Raw genomic sequence first — 13,151 nt, forward strand, 5'->3', positions numbered from 1 at the left:
GCAGGATATCACGGGGCACTTTGTCGAAAGCTTTGCTGAAGTCGAGGTATGTGATGTCTACAGCATTCCCACGGTCTACAAGGGAGGTTACTTGATCAAAAAATGAGATCAGATTCGTCTGGCAGGACTTGTTTTTGACAAATCCATGTTGGCTTCAAGTAATCACGGCATTGTTGTCAAGGTGCTTCCAGATGGATTCCTTTATCATCTGCTCCAGAATTTTTCCAGGGATTGATGTCAGACTGACTGGTCTGTAGTTCCCAGGTTCCTCTTTTTTACCCTTTTTGAAGATAGGGACAACATTAGCCCTCCTCCAGTCATCTGGCACTTCCCCCGCCCTCCATGATTTCTCAAAGAGAATAGACAGCGGTTCTGAGAGTTCTTCTGCCAGTTCCTTTATCACTCTAGGGTGCAGATCATCTGGCCCTGGAGATTTGAACTCATTCCAAGTAATGAGGTGTTCCTTGACCAAATGCCTATCGATCTCAAGCTGCAATCCTGCCCCTTCAGCCTGTACTTCGCCTTTGCCAGGGGGGTCATAGACCCTCTTTTGGGAGAAGACTGAGCCAAAGTAGGAACTGAGCACCTCTGCCTTTTCTTTGTCATCTGTTATCGTTTTGCCATCCTTATTTAATAGCTGGACCACCATTTCTTTCCTCTGCCTTTTACTATGCACGTAGCTGAAGAAAGCCTTTTTGTTGTTTTTAGCATCCCTCGCTAACCTCAGCTCGTTCTCAGCTGTAGCCTTCCTGACACCATCCCTGCAATTCTGTGCTACCTGCCTGTACTCTTCCTTTGTTACTTGGCCTTCTTTCCACTTCCTATATGTGTCCTTTTTTGTTTTCAGGTCATCCCTAAGCTTTTTGTGAAGCCACATTGGCTTCTTCTGTTGTCTTCCACCTTTTCTTCTTGTTGGAATTGTTTGTAATTGTGCCTTGAGAATTTCTTTTTTTTTAAAGCTCCCACCCATCTTGGACTCCGTTTCTCATTAGCATTGCTTGCCATGGGACCTTACTGATCATTGTTCTGAGTTTATTAAAATTGGCTTTCCTAAAATCCAGGGTACGCATTTGACTACACTCAGCTTTTGCTTCCCTTAGAACCAAGAACTCAAGTACAACATGGTCGCTTTCCCCCAGAGTTCCTGTAACTGCTGCTTTATCCACTAAGTAATCTCTGTTGGTTAGGATCAAGTCAAGGATAGCTGATCCTCTAGTTCCTTCCTCTACTTTCTGTAGGAGGAAGTTATCCACCACACAAGTCAGGAATTTCCTGGAGGGGCCATATTTTGCAGAATTTGTCTCCCAACAAGTATTGGGGAAATTGAAGTCCCCCATTACTACTACATCATGCCTCCTTAAAACGTTGGCTATTTGCTTTGCAAACGTTTCATCCTCGTCTTCTCCTTGGTTGAGTGGCTGGTAGTAGACTCCGACCATCAGGTTCCTTTTATTCTTTGCTCCATTTATTTTGATCCAGATGCTCTCGATGGGGCTACCAAGCTCCTCCTCCTGTATTTCTGTGCAGACATATGTATTTTTCACATACAGCGCAACCCCACCTCCCTTTCTGTTCCTCCAGTTCTTTTTGAACAAGTTTTTGATCCTTCCATTGCTGTATTCCAGTCATGAGAGTCATCCCACCAAGTCTCAGTTACTATCAAGTCATAATTTCCCTCCTGTATTAAGAGTTCAAGTTCGTTCTGTTTGTTTCCCATACTCTGGCCATATATAGACATCGCAGACCATGTGCTTCATAGTCTGGCTTTCTTCCTACATGTGTCTGAAAACTATTATTGGGCACTATCAGAACCGTTCTCTCCGTTGCAGTGCATGCGCCTACGTCCATTGTTACCCCCAACATTACATCTCCCTTCCCCGTAGGATTCAGTTTAAAGCCCTCCTGTTGAAGTTCTTCATGCTGTGGCCAAACACATTCTTCCCATCCTTTGTGAGTTGCAACCCGTTCCTTGCCAACAGCCCATCTTCCAGGAAGTATAGCCCGTGGTCCCAGAATCCAAATATCTCGTCGGCACCACCTTCGTAGCCAGTCATTCACCCGGAGTATTTTTCATTCCCTTTCTATCCCTCTTCTAACTACTGGAAGGATGGATGAGAAAACTATCTGGGCCCCAAAGTTCTTGAGTTTCCTTCCCAAAGCTTCAAAGTCTGATGTGATCTCTTCATAGCTCCACTTGGCGGTATCATTTGTTCCCACATGGATGAGAAGAAAGGGATACCTGTCAGTGGGCTTTATGAGTGCAGGCAAGCTTTCAGTCACATCTCTAATCCATCCTCCCGGGAGACAACATACCTGGCAAGTCCACGGGCCTTCGCGACATAATTGGGTCTCGATCCCACGCAGCAAGGAGTCTCCCACTACTACCACTCTTTTCTTCTTGTTGTAGGCCTGGGTTTCATCGCCTCTGTTTGACTGACCTTCAGCCTCTTGCTCACTCTCATGTAGTTCCCCTGTGATTCTTCCTCTGCAGGCTGTCCTCCAGTCTCATCCACAAGTACCTGGAATCGGTTTCACAGCTCCACTGCTTCCATTGGTGCAGAGTGGCGTCTAGTTCTTCTTCTCCTGTCACCCTTTTCCAAGGAGTATCCTCTACTCCATTATTCTTCACCTCAGCATTTCCCACTTCTGCCTCATCTTGCTGATGCTCTTCAAGCTTCTGGTCTTCCCTTTGCTGCTGTAGTTCCCCCATTCTGTCCAAGAACTCTTCGTGTTCTCTTATTCCCCGGAGGGTCGACAGTCACCACTCCAGTCCACTTACTTTTTCTTCCAGCAGCGTGATCAACTTGCACTTGTTGCAGGTGTAGGCCATGTTATTCTCAGGCAAGAAAACAAACACTGCACACACCTTGCAGGTCACCACCACTGGAGGGTCCTGTCCTTCCATTGCCTCTTTTCCCTTTTTGTGTCTAGCTTTGTGATTGTTCTAGACTAGGCTGTGCCTGCTCGTCTACTCAGTAGAGGTTAAAAGCAGAGTCCCACTGGTGTGGAAGTGTGTGTTACAAGACAAATAAGTGAAAAAAGTTAGTTAAAAAATAAAATGAAATGAAAAAAATGGGGAAAAAAATTTAAAAATGTTAGGGGCTTCCCCTTTGACCTCCCCTGCCGAACTCCCCTGGCCAACTCCTGTTTGCTCCCCCTGTTCGCTCACTCTGATCGCTCGCTCTCTGGGAGTTTGCTTGCTTCTGTAGTCCCTGGACCAGCTGGAGCAGCTTGCTCTGCTCTGCTCTGCTCTGCTCAGCTGGGAGGCAGGAAACAGACTGAAGCTTCCTGCCCACTCAGCTGCTGGGAGTACTCAGGCCACACACCCCCAATTCAGTTGGAGCTCTCAGAAACCCCTGGTGAGCTCACAGCCACTCTGAAGGATAAAGGGCAGCCCCCTGGGCTTCCTGCAGCCCACTTACCTCTTAGCCTCTGTCTCCTTTGTCTCCTTTGTCTCTTCTACCACTGCAACTCCCCTGGCCAACTCCTGTTTGCTCCCCCTGTTCGCTCGCTCTGGTCGCTCGCTCTCTGGGAGCTTGCTTGCTTCTGTAGTCCCTGGACCAGCTGGAGCAGCTTGCTCTGCTCTGCTCTGCTCAGCTGGGAGGCGGGAAACAGACTGAGTACCTTAGCAGCACTCTGCTCAGACTGAGAAACTAGGGCAGAGTCGGCAACTTTTATAGGACTAGGTGGAACCCTATTGGCCCTATGGGTCACCTGACCTTTGCTGAGCTGTCAGCTGCCTTCCTGCCATTTGTCTGGGTGGCACCGAAAGTGCTACAGAACACAAGCCAGCAGCAATCCCTTCTAGCAAGCTTGAGAATAAAGCACTTGGTAGCGTCCCTGGTTCAGGATTCTGAAGTCTTGCAGACCTGCCCGAATGGGATTGTGGGGTGCTTTCCCATCCAGCCATCTTTCCAAAGACAGTGTTGAATTTAGGAGTCTTGCTGCTGTAACACAGTAGCTAAGAAACTGAGCTACAAATCAGAAAGTCTCCAGTTTGAATCTCGCCTCTGTCATGAACCCACTAGATGGCCGTAGGCAAATCAGTCTCTCTCCGCCTGAGCTTTCATCTGCAATGTTGTGGCTAATAATACTGCCTGACCTTACTAGGTTGATGTAAGGCAAGGATATCAAACTGTTTTTGGTCTGGGGGCCAAATTCAGCCCCTGGACCAATCCAGTGGGCCTGATGATGTCAGAGCATGGGAGCCCACCCCAAAGCCCCACCATCTCCATGACATCATCTGGTCCCACCACTCACTTTTCTTTTCTCTGTGCAGAGGGAAGGAGAAGCAGCCCTAGGAAGCATTACATTTGGTCTTATAGTTTGATTGATCACCCATGACCAAGACTGTATTTATTGTTAAATGTATATCCCTACCCACCCCCTTCAAAGACATTTTTCCAAGCGGCCTTAAAGGACGTCTGAGGTCTGGTGAGACAGCCGCTCATCTTCATTCCCTTTCAGCCGACGCTGCTAAACACTCCAAAGATTGCTGTGAGCTAACTGGAGACTTGGGCTTCTTGTCACCAGCAGGCCGTAAGGGCTGCTACAGCAATTGATTGGCCTAAATCCAGGTTCGTTGGATGAGGTGAGTTGTAAATCAAGCTACCCGCTTGGTGGCACCTCAGCCCGAAACTCTGAATACATTCAAGGTGTTGTCAGCAGGGAATTCTTTAAATCGTGTCTGTGAAACATTTCACAGCAAGACACGAAATCAAAACAAGACATGCTGCAAAGACCTCTTCTCCAATCACTTAGATGACTCCCTAAATCCCTCGCAGCCAGAACCAAGGAACTGAGGGCAGCATACTGCAAACACAATGCAATCACAATGATACAGACTTAATGTGTAAACTTAACGTGTGCTTCTGCCTGAAGATGTTATGAGTGACTAGCAACTGCATCTGAGATTCTTTGCTGGAGGAAATTCTATTTCTTATTTATTACTTCACCGTTAAGGATTAAAGCGACTGACAACCATGTTGTCACAAAATATATACAACACACATTATCAAATAAAATGTGTGTTGTATCAAATAAAACCAATTCATGCACCAACAACAACAACAATGAAGAGCCCTAACAAAAAAAAAACGCCCACTCAAAACTCAACAGCAGCAGCATTAAAATCCTCTCAGATTCCCTCAAGATTGCTTCATATACTACACATTTCTAGGTGTACGCTTCAGGTAGAGAAGAAAAGTAGAGCTAGTAAGTGGGGGCTGACACTTGGCTTACCTGCTTATAGGAACATAGGAAGCTGCCTTATACTGAGTCAGAACTTTGTTCCATTGTATTGTTGACACTGACTGGCAGCATCACTCCATAGTTTCAGGCAGAATTCCTTCCCAGCCCTACTTGGTGATGCCAGGGATCGAACCTGGGACATTCTGCATGCAAAGCAGATGGTCTACCACCCCCTCCCCAACCTATCTTGAAGGACATGTTTCCCTCCATACACCTTATCATTGTTTAGTGGGTGTCATAGAGTCATAGAACAGTAGGGTTGGAAAGGGCTGCCAAATAGTTAAAAGTGGCATGGAAGCTTCAGTATCGAGCTACCAACCTGTACATGTGGAGAGAAAACAAGTGCTGTACCTAGTTAAATGGTATCATGAAGGGGGAGATGCTCCATACTCCTTGAGTGATCAGCCCTTCCCAAACAGACAGGAATGAAAATGGAACATCCAGCCTCTGCCAAAGCAACCTTCCTTAGGAAATAATGAACATTGATTTCCACATGTAAATGGTAGAATTATAGAACACAGCAGGCTAATTTGTAGGATTATGCCACAGCAGGCTAAGGAATTACTGCAAAGTAGTTTATCAAAACTAAGGGGGAACAAAATGTGGGAGGCAGGTAGTTAAAGGGTCAGCTTGACCATGCTGGCAAAATTACAGATGCCGACAAATGAAATTAATCTGATTTGATAAATATACCATGTTGTGGGGAGGGTGTTGTAGGACTCATATCCAATTTCAATCCCTGGCATTTCTAGGTAGGGCTGGAAAAAAAATCCTGCCTGAAACCCTGGAGAGCCGCTGCCTGTCAGTGTTGACAATACTGGGCTAGATGGACCAAGGGTCTCACTTGGTAGAAGGCAGCTTCCTATGTTCCTATGTAGTTTCCAGAAGGGGTGATGTGGGTATGAAATCAGTGACATCATGAACCTCTCCCACATGACCCAAGGAGCTTGACATCACCTTCATGGTGTGGGAAAGGGCTATGTTGCAATGGTTCCTATGCCATGTGTAGGTAACATAAAAAGTGACCTGGAAAGGAAAGAACCTGAATTTAAAATTAGTGCTGTGCTAAAAAAAATTCCCACATTTTTTTCGACCATTCTCATTCAATTTGATAGAAAGGAAACTGCTTTTGAACAGAAATTCAACGGAGGAGAAATTTTGGAGAAATTCTCATGGGTTGGGTTTCTTGTCCTTACTTTACTTATGAGGTGGCCATGGAGTGTGCATGATTGTCCTGTCTTTCATTGTACAACAATCTCTGTGGAAGCCTGTAGCCTCCTCAGCTTCTCACACTTCAATTAAAGCTATCATGGGGAAGACATCATGAGGCAATTCCTCCCATGGGGCTTTTTCATTTCAGGAATGGCAGGTAGCCTGGGAGGTTGCAGAGCAATGGAAGAATGTGTAATAGAGGTACAAAACACACACAGCCCCCTCGGCCACCTCGCAGTGATTAAGTAAGCACAAAAACCAAAAGAAATTCAAAATTGTGCCTCAGAAAAGGGGAAGCCTCAATATAGTTGATGCTGTTGCCACTTGCAGGAGCAGCACAATAAACCAAAAGCCCCTAGGAAAACAGAACCTGTGCTACAACCCCTGCCAATAGTCGGGGAGAAACTATTGGAGAATTTCTCCTCCCCTAGGAGAAATTTGTTGAAATTGTGTCCCCCCCATTTCTCTGCCCACAAATAGGCTGGAGAATTGTGAGAGGCTATTTGCACACAGCTCTATTTAAAACATTTGCGTGTGGAAGAAAGCAATCTCTACTAGTGTTCCCCCGCCCCATGCTATTACACTGAACACTGACTGCAGCAGACTCTTCTCTGCCTGAGGTATGCTGTGTACTCTAATCCAGTGCATAGCCTATCCTGCTCTGGCTTCCAAAGCAGGATGCATCCGTGTAACGCCACTCTCCCTCTATGTTAGCACTCTGATCATAATCATTTCCTTAAAAAAGAAAATAAAAGAATTTTAACCACATGATGGGCCTGATTGTACTTACTGCAGAACAGCTGCAACTCAAACCCTTTCAGCAACATCTACTCTCTAGATAGGCAGCTATGGAGGAGCAGAGAGAAGAGAAGCTGCCCAAACTAACAAAATCTGCCCAAACTAACAAAATGTTTTAAAAGGCACATCTCCCTCAAAGTTGAAATGGGGCCAGTGATTTTGCAGGGACTGTGCCTGATAAAAAAAGCTGGAGCATACATTACAGGTTGACGTATCATTGCTGCCCTGCAAGCCTCTATCCTTGTGTCCTTATGTGGTGCCAGTCAGTTCCAGAGTGTCCACGCCGCAGTGAGGTCCTGAACTGTAGCCCTCTGTTCTCTTGGTTAAAGAGTTACTGAAAGATGTGATATCAGCAGTTAAAAATGAACCTTACCAGACTGTATACTATTTGTTGAGCATGCACATGCACTTTCAGGCATCTGCACTGGACTCAAGATGCATCTGTGCCCTCTGTCACGTCAAGGCTCTCCATCCCTGATTTACAGAGATGCATGCTAGAGACAAGATGTGTCCACTCCTGAAACCGTGGGGAAAGAATGGAGCCCTTAAAAACACTTGTAGTTCACGCCTACTAAATTGTATTTATTCATTCCAAACTATTTATATGCTGCCTTTCAGGGCTGTGCCCTCACAAAGCAAAGTACACAAAAGGAATAATGCAAAGATACATTAGGCACATCAGAGAGGTGTACAATTATTATAGGAAAGCTGCTCCGAATCACGTAAGTCATTTAGAGAGCAATCCCATGGCCCCTAGACAGTGTCTGGGGGGCTATAGGATTGTTTGGTTTACTGTCTCCGAGGTCAGGGACAGGCCTACAGCCTTGAAGCCAGTAAACTACGCTCCCCCACCCCTTCCTCCTTGTACCGTGCGCAGAGACGGAAGATGAGGAAAAGTGGTCCCAGGGGCGGGGAGGGGAGGAGACCGGGAAGCTGCCTTATACAGCTTCCTATGCTTGCCCCAGACTCCTTCCATCCTGCTCCAAAGTGCTGCAGTTAGACAGGCGAAATCACCCATCTAGCAAAAATGCAGGGCGGCCAGAGCACAGAGGCAAGGATCGCCTCCATGCTCTGGCCACCCTGTATTCAGATATTCAGCAGGCTTCGACTTCAGAGGCTGCCAACTATCAAAACAGGATTGCGCCCGTGCTCTCTTAGAAAAAGCAGTATTGAAGAGATAAGTTTTCAAGGCCTGCTTAAACACCTCCACTGAAAGGAATGTGGTGTTTATTTATGAAAGCATAAATTGGTCAGAAGGGAGTCCCACAACTGTGGGACCATCACCAAGGAGGCCCTGTCTTTCATGCTTGCCAGCCCCACTGTGATTACCAGGAGGCACACAAGCCGGACATCCAAAGCAGACCTTGGTGTTCAGGCAGGGTAATACAGGTGAAACTGGTCCTTAAAGTAACCTGCTCCCATTTAGGCCTGAAAAGGTTAACACCAGCACTTTGAATTGGGCTTGGAAACATACTGGTAACCAATGCAAGTGGTGGAAAAACAATGTTACACATACAAGACTTTCTGGCCCCCACCAGCATCCCAGCAGACGAATTTTGTATGAACTTGAGGCAGTGCCTTGTCAAACACATTACAGTTTCCCATCCTAGAGGTAAGTAACAAGGGGTAACTGTGGCTAAGTCCAGCCACTCTAGATAGGGCCCCAGCTAGCATACCAGCCTGAGCTGGTAGAGAACACTCCTAGCCACAGCTGCTACCTGAGGCTTTCCAGGCAGCATTGAATCCAGGAGCATTCCCAAACTGTGCAACTGGTTCTTCAAGGGGATTGCGACCCCACGACTGGTTTCACACCTCCATCCAGACAGGCCAGCATCCCAGCCCAACCCACAAAAACTCTTTTATCTGGATTAAGTTTCAGCTTGTGCTCCTAGTCGCATATCCAGACACCAGTTCAAGGTTCCATAGCCTCCCTCCCTCATATTTTTACAAAGCATCCCCAGTATCTGCCCAAAAGACAAATGTGGGGACAAAACAGGGGCAGTTATTTATCAGGGACCGATGCCAGAAAAGAGGAACTCTCCCTAACAGATGGAGACAATCTGAGCAAGGGCGAGATATGCATGGCGTCTGGATGTTGTTGGACTCCATCAGCTCCAGCTAGCATGGCCAATGGTCAGGGATTATGGGAGTTGTGCTCCAACAACATCTGGAGGGTCACAAGTTTCCCGCCCCTTCTAGAGACTTGGGGGGAAGGAGCCGAAATCTTTAAACAACCTCTGTTACTCTAATGACAAATGTTTTAAAACGTATCCCGAAAAAAAGGCAAAATAGGGAACTGGTTCAAGAAAACAGAGGGTTTTTTCTGTGGTGAATAGGGACAATTAGAGCATGTGCACAGAGCCATCTTCATATGCAGACAGAAAAAGCAGCCAACCTCAGGAAAAAGCGCTGTGGCAATCAATAAAGAAGCCCACACCTATGTAACAGGATTTTAATTATCTGCCCCAATCTTCTTGTGTGTGTGTTTTTCTGGATTGGATAACGGGAGGTAATATCAAAAGTGACTGCAAGCAATGTTTTATCAGGCTGTTTTGTAATATCCAAGAAAATGCATCTGGCAGGAGACACTACGTGAAAAGATGCGACTGGGAGCAGAACAAATTTATAGGAGGAAGAGCAAGCATAATTTACCTCAAGACAAGGGGGAAATTAAAGGCAATCTGTCAGGGAAATGGATCTGTGCTTTAGCACTCTGGTAACCAAATGGAGAAAGGCAGAGGTAATAATCTTTGTAGAATAAACCAGTAAGACAGGAAGGAGGGCATGGTGAAGCAAATTAATAAGATGGTCAGTTTGTGACATAGGTAGCATTATACTCCCAAGAGGGATATTGGCCAATGTGCCCATAGATGCCTCTCTTGGGACCTGCTAGGGTCCCTGTCCCTCCTGGTTTGGTTTGGTTTGTTTTCTTCTTTTCTTTTAAAATATATTTTTAAAATTAAAAAAAAAATTAACTGAGAGGTGGCATGGTGCAAAGCGAAGAACCAGCCTCCAGTGTCATCTTTATTCCCAAGAACACCTCTGAGCCCCAGAGACACTCTTAAAAAAGAAAAGGGGGTGTGTGTCTGCAATCCAGCACGTTGTTTTGAAGCCCAGCTGCCCCCCGCCCAAGAAGAAAGGTTAGCTGGGGGTGGTGGAGAGCATATTGGGGAACTAGAGGGTTTGGGTGGCAGCAAAGGTATGTGTTTTGTCTTGGGGGGGGTATGTTTTAGCTGGCTTGTCTGTTTTTGGTGTGGTGTGTGTTTGGGATGAGTGTTGGGTGTGGTACGTTGGTGTGTCTTTTTCTTGGTTTGTAGCATGGATGGGTAGTATGCCTCTGTTTGTGAATGATTGTCTGAGCGTCACCAGTTTACCTTCTGTGAAATTGGTATTTTGTTGCATTTTGTTGGGGCAAACATATGATCTGGTATTTGGGTATCAGACTCTACCTCTGCCTTGCATCCAGTTTCTTGGACAAGTTACTTATCTCTGAGCTGTTTGTCTTGTATATGTTGTTGGAGCAGAAAGCTGTGGATTCAAAAGAGTGGTGCATGTTTTGGATCCACATCTCTGCCTTGTACGTAGACTTCTTGGGCAAGTTACGTTTCTCACGCCCACCACGGCAGCCGTTTTGAGAATGGGCAGGCTCTCCCATGGTGGCCATTTTCTGAGAGTGCCCACGACACTGTCAAAATTCCAAATGTGCCCACTGACCCCAAATGGTTGGGGATCCCAGATCAAAAACTTCAGACAAAAACAACGGAGAGTCTTGTGGCATCTTAAACACTAACAAATGAATTATGGCATAATCTCTTGTAGACTAATACTGCCCACTTCGTCAGATGCCACAAGACTCTGTTTTTGCTGCAACAGACTAAGATGATGAGCCCTCTGGGAATTCTTCTGTTATGAGAGCAATTCTTTTGGATCAGACCAAGGCCTAGCATCCTGGTTCCAACAGTGGCAAGCCAAAAGCGCACAAGCAGTGCATAGAGCAACTGATAGCTATCTCCGGTTATTTGTCCCACAACCTCAATTAAGTGTGCAGGGAAGGCCCTTTCTTTTCTGTGTGTGTGTGTGTGGATTTTTTTCTTTTTTCAGTGCAATAAGTGTTTTGTTTGGTGGGACACAGGGACATCTTCTCTCACTGTAGCACGTCTGTTGTGTGGGATATCACATTTCCCCAACACTTACACTGCAGTTATCTTGTCACTGGGGAAATGGGATAGCTGCAGTCAGCACATCCATTGTGATGGTGATGGCTGCGTGGACCGTGGTCGCATAGGTTTTACTCCAAGGTGCCACATTAAAGAGTGCCAGAGCTGACTTTCAAATCTGCGTAAGGCAGAAAAGAAAGGTCCTTCCCTGTATCTTTAATAACTGCACAGAAGAGAATTTAAAAGGGTGACAATTTTTACATAAAAGTAAGTCGTTCCCTTCTGTTTGAAATCCCACTTCTACATAACTAGTGAAGATATAAAGATCCTTGGTCTTCTTTCACATCTGGCTGCTTTTAGGGTGCCATTTATTATTGACTTGCGTGACTTGGAAAAAAGGGATGTTGTATGAGTAGGAGTATCACACAAAGCGCAGCATAGAATCATAGAATAGTAGGGTTGGAAGGGGCCTGTAAGACCATCAAGTCCAACCCCCTCCTCAGTGCAGGAATCCAAGCCAAAACGTCCCTGAGAGATGGCGGTCCAGCCTCATCTTATTCCGTGTCCTGCACTCTGGGATGATCAAGAAGAGATCCTGGCCTTCCTCTCTGTGACAGCCTTTCACGTACTTGAAGAGTGCTATCCTATCTCCCCTCAGTCTTCTCTTCTCGAGGCTAAACGTGCCCAGTTCTTTCAGTCTCTCCTCATAGGGCTTTGTTTCCAGTCCCCTGATCATCTCTGTTGCCCTCCTCTGAACCCTCTCCAGTTTGTCTGCATCCTTCCTAAAGTCTGGTGCCCAGAACTGGACACAGTACTCCAGATGAGGCCTAACCAGTGCTGAGTAGAGGGGAATTAGTACTTCCCGGGATTTGGAAGCTATGCTTCTATTAATCCAGCCCAAAGGAGCATTTGCCTTTTTTGCAGCCACATCACATGGTTGGCTCATATTCAGCTTGTGATCGACAACAATTCCAAGATCCTTGTCGCTTGTAGTGTTGTTGAATAAAGAACAAGCACACTGTGAGAACCTAAAGAAAGCACATATTACTCATGCGTCAGAAGAACATGAACAGGACTTCATTAAAATATACAGTCCTTGAAACATATTAAAGCGGCTTTCTGAGTTATGGTGCAACCGGCACCACCCGCCCTCTGATATTTATTTATTTGATTTTTATACGGCCCAATAGCTGAAGCTCTCTGGTAAGGATCCTGTTGAGTTTCTGATATTGTCTTATTGTAATTCTATTACTGTATTTTGATTTTATTAATACACCATCTTGACAGGATTTATATCCTTAAAGGCAGAATATAAATAATTGGAATAAATAAACCACTACTGGAAAAGGAACAGCCTATTTTAAGCCTAAATAAGGAGCAGTTCCTTAAAATTAAGGATGAAGGTGGGCAGGGGCTTGGCCTAAAAAAGCCCAAGCACCGCCATTTTGGCCAGGTTGGCCAAACATCCGGGACATTTTCCTCCTCCCGGGGCCTGGTCTGAAAAGGGCCCTTTGAGCTTCTCAGGCCGGCCCAGAGGCTGCCGTTGCCACAGCAACCCTCGCGAGCGGGCGGGGCTGACGGTTGTAGGGTAGGTGGGGGGCGTTACGCTTAGGCCTGGGCGCGTTGCCGTAGCAACCGTAGAGCGCGGGAGAGGGTTGGGCTGACTCCACGTCAGTTAGCTGGGTGGGCGGGGCGCCGCTGGGGACGGCGGCGCCTGCGCGCGCGCGGCGCTCG

The 13,151-nt window shown here is 46.3% G+C and overlaps 1 protein-coding gene across 2 annotated transcripts in view; it reads right to left on the reverse strand.

The window, feature by feature from the left end:
* The window catches only part of TMEM114 (transmembrane protein 114), a 31,649-nt gene extending 24,113 nt beyond the window's left edge, over positions 1–7,536 (reverse strand). The window contains exon 1 of one of the 2 annotated variants that reach the window (XM_084819221.1): positions 3,423–3,647. The gene's annotated coding sequence lies outside the window, so the exon portion shown is untranslated. Of the gene's footprint in view, positions 1–3,422; positions 3,648–7,252 lie in introns of those variants that run through there. The other variant, XM_084819222.1, reaches the window with a different exon arrangement.
* Between the last annotated feature and the right edge of the window lie 5,615 nt (positions 7,537–13,151).

This window comes from Heloderma suspectum, chromosome 12 (assembly GCF_057233095.1).
Source record: "Heloderma suspectum isolate Gila_16-S chromosome 12, 16-S_ref, whole genome shotgun sequence".
Classification (NCBI taxonomy): Eukaryota; Metazoa; Chordata; class Lepidosauria; order Squamata; family Helodermatidae; genus Heloderma; species Heloderma suspectum.